Consider the following 8,731-nt stretch of genomic DNA (forward strand, 5'->3'; position numbering starts at 1 on the left):
AAGCTTTCTTAGTGTGATATAATCCCACTTTATTTTTGCTTTCCTTGCCTTTGCTTTTGGCATTAGATCCAAAAAATCATTGCCAAGACCAGTGTGAGGGAGCTTACTGCCTATAACTTCTTCTAGGAATTTTATAGTTTTAGGTCTTACATTCAAGTCTTTAATTCATTTTGAATTAATTTTTGTGTGTTGGGTAAGATAGTAGTCTAATTTCATTCTTATGCATGTGGCTGTGCAGTTTTCCCAATACCATTTATTAAAGAGACTGTCCTTTCCCCATTGTATATTCTTGCCTTCTTTGTCATAAATTAATTGAACACATATGTATGAGTTTATTTCTGGGCTCTTTATTCTGTTCCATTGATCTATGTGTCTGTTTTTATGCCAGTACCATCCTGCTTTGATTACTATAGCTTTGTGATATAGTTTGAAATCAGGGAGTGTGATGCCTCCAGCTTTGGTCTTCTTTCTCCATATTGCTGTGGCTATTCAGGGTCTTCTGTTGCTAGATACAATTTTATGGATATTTGTTCCATTTCTGTGAAAAATGCCATTGAAATTTTTATTATTTTTACTTTTTAAAATATATTTTTATTAATTTCATAGAGAGGAAGGGAGAGAAATAGAAACATTAATGGTGGAAAAGAATTATTGATTAGCTGCCTCCTGTACGCCCCCTACTGGGGGGTCAAGCCCACAACCCTGGCATGTGCCCTGACTGGGAATCAAACTGTGATCTAGTTCATGGGGCAACGCTCAGCCATTGAGGCACACCAGCCAGGCACCATTGAAATTTTGATAGGAATTGCATTGACTCTGTTTATTGCTTGGGGTAGTTTGGACATTTTATTTATTCTTCCAATCCATGAACATGGAATATCTTTCGATTTATTTGTGCCTTCTTCAATTTTTTTCATTAATGTCTTGAATTACTAATGTTTTAAAACATGTAAAATTGTATTAGGCGTGCTTTGTATTGTACTCAGGCATGAATTCAGCTGAAGACAATACAATTTGCCTCTGAACTGGAGGTAGAATCAAAGCCTTCTTACAAGTCTTCAGTTTAACTCACTGACTGACCTTATCATTTGCTCTGGAAAGTAAGGCGACCTAAGCCCATGACACTTAGATTGCCCACAAATAACAGGCTCCCTTCCAGTCCACCCACACAGTTCAGCTCCCATATTTTAAGTTATGTGCTTAAAAAAGATTAGTTGGGTTTTTGTCCTCAAATCTGTTTATTGAGTCCTTTTACTTTTCTTCATTATGTATAGGGACTTCAGATATATTCATTTCTTATATTCTATGGAGGTGAAAAAATAACATCTCTCATATCTATAAATAGAAAATTATGGTCTGCTAAAATTATGCTATATATCCAAATCCTACATGAAAGGAATTATAGAGAGGTTATGAATTTCCATTGTAATTGTAGATGTTTGTTCATTTTAAATATTATGCAAACTAATGAAATGTGAGTACTAGGGAGGGGAAGGAAGCAGAATTGGGCAGAGGGAGAAATTGAATGGCAATATGATGATCCCTAGGGCGCTACTTAATAAATAACTTGCCCACTAAACTCCATCTCAGGATCTGCTTCCTGGGAAACCCAACCTACAACAGTGTTGCTATGCATTATAGCATTTAGTGTACGGAAATAAACTGTTTATGTCGATTCAGCTTAAATAAGATCAGACTTTAGGCTCAGAGAGATTTAGTCCAAGGTATCCACTAGCCAGGAAGAGCACAATGTCCTTTATGGGCATAGCCATCTCTTCTCATGAGCTACGCTGGCTGACAACAAGAAAAGATGGGAAAACTGGACTTTTTAAAGACATATATGCTAACAATCAAATCTTATAGGAAAGGAAGTTTAATATAGTAAAGATATTTAGGGTTAAAATATAGACATTCCCATTAAATATTAATATTAGTGGTTCTGACTACATTAAAACTGAGATTTCAAAAAGACATTCAATATTGCAACAAAAATATCTAGATATTTTTCTAAGATGATACATTTAGGCGAGGGAAAGATCACTCCTCATTACTGATGAGAAAAGAAATATGCTTGACAATAGCTGTGGATGGAGTTGCTACTTGGTCCCCAGAGCATTCAAGATTTAAAAAAGGGAAAAAGTCATTATTTGAAATTTTCCATAGGGGTGACAGCTAATTATAGGGTGCTCTCTTTTGACCTAACACTCTAACCTATTTTATCTGTGCTGGGAGAGTTTCACTGATGACTAAAATGTTTATGTAGCTAATAAAATTATTCAATATCACTATATAGAATGACTGAGATATGTTTTAATGTAGATAGTGACAAGAAAAGTATCATCAACTGTTTCATTTGCAAGGATGGGCCAGCAGAGAAAATAGAATGGAAATAGGAACATTGTAAGACATCACATGTCAAGAGTTATTGAGTCCTTTTACTTTTCTTCATTATGTATAGGGACTTCAGATATATTCATTTTCTATACTCTATGGAGGTGAAAAAATAACATCTCTCCTATCTATAAATAGAAAATTATGGTCTGCTAAAATTATGCTATATATCCAAATCCTACATGAAAGGAATTATAGAGAGGTTATGAATTAACATGCTGTTTTACTGAGAAATCTTCCTCACTAAAAATAGAAAGGTTAACGTGTTTCCCCTCTACCTACTCTCCACTACCCACACTTCTTTTATCAGAATTATCTGGCCATAAATTCTGATTGTTTTTTTTTCTTTAGTTCTGGAACCTAGTATTAGCTTTAATTTCTCATTAGAACCATTTAAATCAGGCATCCCTAAATCTTTTCTAATGTGTGTTTTTATCTGATTCTATAAAAAGGTGAGTAGGCATTGATTCTGAAAAGGAATGCAAATTCCTAATGAAATAAGGCAGTCATAGCAGAAGCAACAATGTATATGCTCCATGCTACTAGGACTTTTTGGGGAGAAAGAGGATGTACCAACTAAGTATGGCCAGAGTAATGCTGTGTAACCAACAACCACAATATCTCAGTGGCAAACAATAAGTATTTATTTAGCCCATGAGTCAACAGGAATTCAGATGATCTAGGCTGAGCTCTGACTGAGTGACTTTGCTGATCTCTGTTGGGTGACTTAATTATACATCTGTAAGGGTGACTGAAGATCAATGGACCTAGTCTGACCTTGGCTTGGGTGACTTAGCTCTGCTCCACATGTCTCTCATCCTCTTCCTTGAACCAGTGGGCTAGCCTGGACACATGCTTCTCAAGGTATTGGCAGATATATAAGAGGAAACGTTCAGTCATTACAAGTGCACCTTTGGGTCAGCTCACATTTGTTCATATCCCTTTGGCTAAAGCTTACTTACCACAGAGTCAAAAATACAGTCCACCTCTTTAGTGGGAAGAACTTCAAAGTCACATGGCAAAGGGTGTGGACACAAGAAGAAGCAAAAAAATAATAGGGCCATCAATTCAATCTACCACAGGAGTGGAACTAAAGCAGTTGCTTTGATATCAGGACAGTATAATGCCTCAACCTAGTAAAGAGCCTGGGAGTGAAGCACCAACAGCCTACTACAGCGTTCTACTAAGGGTCGTCCTTCAGTAAGAAAAGTCTACTTTTCTGTGTGTGGCCTTCTCATTCAGAAGGAATCTATTTCTTTCCAAAACAGTTTGGCCAGCTACCTGGCAAAGCTACCCATGGAGCCTCACTGCCAGTCCAAGGTCCTATCAGACTGACATCTACATCATTGCAAGCTAGTGCTAAAACCAAATCTCTACCTAGAATTGAAACAATAACATGTAGATGTTGGCCTAAATTGTCACCACTACCACCACATTTCAGATGAAATAATTTGACCTGGGCCTTTGCTCTGTTATCTCATTAGGAATTATGTGAACTTGATTGCAAAATAAAATTGAAGGGTTCCTGGCCAGGTAGTTCAGTTGTTTAGAGCATTGTCCCAATATGCCAAGGTTTTAGGTTGAATCCCTAGTGAAGGCACATATGAGGCAACCAATGAATGCATAAATAAGTGGAACTACAAATCAACATTTCTATCTCTCTTCTTCTCACTCTTTCTCTCTCTCCCTCCCTCCTTCCCTCTCCATTTCCTTTCCTCTCTCTAAAATCAATTTTTAAAAAATTGAAAGGAAGGCAATTTGAATTGCTAACCTCACTGAGGTACACATGGTGCAATGTTTCCCACGTAGCTACCTTTTCCATCACTTTCCAGCGTAGTTTTGAGTTACAGTGATAGAATTATTCTTGAGAAGTGAAAAAAAAGCCATTTTATGAAGAAATTTTGGCTCCAGGCATGCTCAAACAGCTCTTGAAATCAAATTAGCAGAGTGAATTGGAGCCCTTGTCTTTATTTTTATTTAAATTCTTTATTGTTTAAAGTATTATAAAGTCTGGAGCCCTTGTCTTTTCAAGTTGATCAAAGAAGACCTACTTTTTATAACAAAATATTATAAAACTCACTTGTTTTCTTTGCCAATAAATTATCATCCCCATTTTAAAAAAATTATTGTTTTCAGAGAGAAAGGGAGAGGAAGATAGATATAAACATCAATGATGAGAGAGAATCACTGATTGGCTGCCTCCTGCATGCCCCCTACTGGGGACTGAACCCGCAACCCGGAATGTGCCCTTGACCGGAATTGAACCTGGGACCCTTCAGTCCACAGGCCAATGCTCTATACACTGAGCCAAACAGGCTAGGGCTATCATCCCCATTTGTTAAAATATCCACCCATATAGTCTATACAACTCAGCAAGCAGCTCTGTTTTCATTCAGTTCTACTACCTATCAGCTTCTCAAACACATATACATATATACATACATATTTAAATTCATGCAAAAAAACTGAAATGTTGGCTAAAGTTATCTTTATACCTCAGGTATCTTATTCAATGTGTCAGACACTGCTCTTAATGCTAAAATTGCAAAGGAAAATGAGACATATATCCCACCCTAAAGCACAGATCATTGGTAAAGATGGACCTGAATTCAAATATGTTACCATAGAACTGTGGTATATGTATAATAGAACAATTTTGTGTGGGATGGTTAAAGAATAAGTATGTAATATCTGGTAACTGGAGTAGTAAAATAATGTCCAAATTTATACAATAATCAGTGACTCCATCTTTCAAATTCAAGTGAGCTCTGGAGTTTACAGTACAAGTTACCTAATTAAATTTTACTAACAATTCCAAAATAAATATTGTCACTTTACTTACTAAGGGTAAAAACTAGTGGTTAGAAAGATAAAGCCAGAAATATTGCTTATCTATTTATTGCTATTGTTTTTTGTCTTGTGGTTTTTTGTCTTGTTTTTGTTTTGCAAAATAACATTTAACTTCAATTTCTTTGAGCACTTAATCACATTTCTACCAAACATAAACTATTCATACAAACTACTAAATAAATTTCATTTTAAGTTTTTGTACTTACTATTCTCTAGAGCAGTGGTTCTCAACCTGTGGGTCGCGACCCCTTTGGCGGTCGAATGACCCTTTCACAGGGGTTGCCTAAGACCATCCTGCATATCAGATATTTGCATTATGATTCATAACAGTAGCAACATTCCAGTTATGAAGTAGCAATGTTTGGTTGGCTCACAACATGAGGAACTGTATTTAAAGGGCCAGAAGGTTGAGAACCACTGGTCTAGAGTGAAAAACAGTATGTTATCAATAATATAGACTTTGGCATCTTTTCTTTCCTCCAATGAGCATATTAATGTTGTCTACTTTAGACTATATATTGCATTGGTCACATCATAATCAATTCAGGGGTTTGGGTCATATTAAAACATGTATAAAAATACCTAGTTAAAAATGGGAATACAGTGCAGGGGCTGGGCGGCCTTCTACACATGCCTATGGCTGGGCAGGCCTCCTTCCTTCTCACCAAGCGCCACCCACATGGTGTTCAGACACTTCGTGGAAGTTGGCTGGGTGGCCTACATCTCCTTTGGACCTCATGCTGGGAAGCTGGTCGCGATTGTAGATGTTATCAATCAGAACAGGGTTTTGGTTGATGGACCTTACACTCAAGTAAGAAGACAGGCTATGCCTTTCAAATGCATGCAGCTCACTGGCGTCATCCTCAAATTCTCACACAGTGCCCGCCAGAAGTATGTTCAACAAGCCTGGGAGAAGGCAGCTATCAATACAAAATGGGCAGCAACAAGATGGGTCAAGAAGATTGAAGTCAGAGACAAGAAAGCCAAGGTGACAGATTTTTTATTGTTACAAAGTAATGAAGGCAAAGAAAATGAGGAACCGAATGATCAAGCTTGAAGTTAGGAAGCTTCAAAAGGCAGCTCTCCTAAAAGCTCCTCCCAAAAAAGCACTTGCTGCTACAGCAGCTGCTGCAAAGGTTCCAGCAAAAAAGGTGACCGCTGCAGGCAAGAAGGCTCCAGCCCACAAGGTTCCCGCCCAGAAACCTGCAGGCCAGAAGGCAGTGCCTCCAAAAGCTCAAAAGGGTCCAAAAGCCCAGCCTAGAAAGCACCTGCTGCTCCCAAGGCATCTGGCAAGAAAGCATGAGAACATAAGGGGCTACTATAAAAGTATAATAAATGTTCTTTTGAACACACGCACACACACACACACACACACACACACACACACACACACACCAAAACAAACAAAAAAAAGGAATAAACATCGTTGGCATCTAAAGCCAAATCTTGCTGAGAGAGAGAGAGAGAGAGAGAGAGAGAGAGAGAGAGAGAGAGAGGCTTAATACTGTATAAATAATGGTAACAGAAGAAAGAAAATTATGATTATATCGATCTTACTGTTTTTCACCAAACTATTTATTTCATCCATTCAGCTCAACATTTTCTGAACATAGGCTATACATGGCAATGATATTTAAGATGAAAAAGAATAGTGGTATATGCAAACTCTGAATTGTGGAATTTTGGAACAAAACCTCTGGCAATGAAAGCCATTTGAAAATAGAAAGAAATATCAATAGAAATTGTTTGATGCATTGCTCATGTTTTCCTTTGGCAAAGACTTTTCTTGCAGTAAAAATTAAAATGAAATAATTCTCTAGGACACAAACTGCAGGCATCCTAAGGATGGCAGGTACTTTAGTGAATGCAGGGAGCACTCCCACCTCAGGGAGTCTGCTGCCTGAGTAGTTCCATACAATGGAAGATGGATTAGGCATTGCTGACAACCATGAAATTTATGTAGCTAGAGAATGATTCAAGCATAGAGTCGCAGTCATAGTCATGAGATTTAGAGATGGAAGGAAATCCACTTGTCAAGAACAGACGGTTGTTTGTCAAACAGTTATCCAATTTAAATAGCTCTTCCTGTACTAATACTATAGGTCAGGATAAAAGCATTGGGAGAAAAATTGGCGTGTTGACCCACAAGCACAAGGTGAGCAAGAATAGGCCACCCATTTAAGCTGAAGTGATTTCAGGGCTCCCAATCTTTAACATGCCCAGCATATGCATACACACACACACACACACACACACACACTCGGGCATACTCATGTACACTCATTTACATACAAACAATCTTACTCTAAATCTGAAAAGCACAGCCTGAAATTCCACACTTACAGAATCATTACAGTTTAAATGTTTAATTCATTCTTGGATCTAATTAAAGTAAAAATTCCTCTGGAAAATAACAACGGCTATTTACCATATGATCCAACATTGCCATCCCTGGTGAAGTGAAAACTTGTTTCCACAAGGACCTATACAGGAAACTTTATAGAAACTCTACTCATATTTGCCAAGAGCTGCAAACAACCCAAATGTCCTCCAACAGGTGAATGGATGAACACACTGTGGTACATCAATGCTACCTAGCAAGAAAAAGAAATAACTAACAGTGCAAACAGCAACATGAATTATGCTGAGTGAAACAAGCTCACTTTCTTTATGATTCCATTTACATGACTTCTGGAAAAGGCAAAAGGTGTAGGAATGGAGAACAGGGTTCAGGAGTGGGAAGCGGGGTTTTGCAAAGGAGCAAAACAAGGGGTGGTTTGGTGGGGTTTTTTAAGTGTTGGAATGTTCTCTATCCTGGTTTTGGTAGTGGTTACACAAACCTTTACATGTGTTAAAACTCATAGAACTATATATAAAAAATAATTTTACAATATGTCAATTTTAAAGATGTTTTAAAAGACTGTACATACCAGTCTCCAAAAGACAAAAGAGAGGTATATTTAGCTACATTGTGTACCGGTAATCAGATTCTCCTCCTTCCCCCAAATCTGATTTATATAAAGTGAGAGGGAAGAAAGATTAAGGAGGCATTTGTGGCACCTGGAGGTGGATTTGCAGAGAATGTGACATGGGTTGAAAAAAAGGCATGGGTGAAGGGAGGGTAAAGAGCAAAGAAAATGAAGTCTGGGAAACCATGGAGTTTTCTGGCATCACATTTTTGCCCAAGGAACAACTCTGAGACTCAGAACCATAATAGCACTGATCCCAAAAGTTGAGCAGGTGAGATGACACTTGTTAAAGCCAATTACACAGCCTCCAATTTTTGTTCTTTAAGAAAGAGAAGCTGGGAAGGAGAGAGCTGAATAAAAGGGCAAGGGGGGGAGATGAGCAAACTAAGAGAATAGAATTCGTTCCCTTTAGTACTTCCACAGTGACTATTGCTTTCCATTGAGTGTAGAGCAGAGGTGAGTCTGCTCAAAGGTTGTGTCAAGATCACCTGCCTAACCAAATGATGTCCTGGCATTGCTGA

At 37.9% G+C, this 8,731-nt stretch overlaps 1 pseudogene; it reads left to right on the forward strand.

The window, feature by feature from the left end:
- Positions 1-5,920: 5,920 nt before the first annotated feature.
- Positions 5,921-6,544, forward strand: LOC132223239 (large ribosomal subunit protein eL14-like; annotated as a pseudogene).
- The last annotated feature ends 2,187 nt before the right edge of the window (positions 6,545-8,731 follow it).

This window comes from Myotis daubentonii, chromosome X (genome assembly GCF_963259705.1).
Source record: "Myotis daubentonii chromosome X, mMyoDau2.1, whole genome shotgun sequence".
In the NCBI taxonomy this organism is placed as follows: Eukaryota; Metazoa; Chordata; class Mammalia; order Chiroptera; family Vespertilionidae; genus Myotis; species Myotis daubentonii.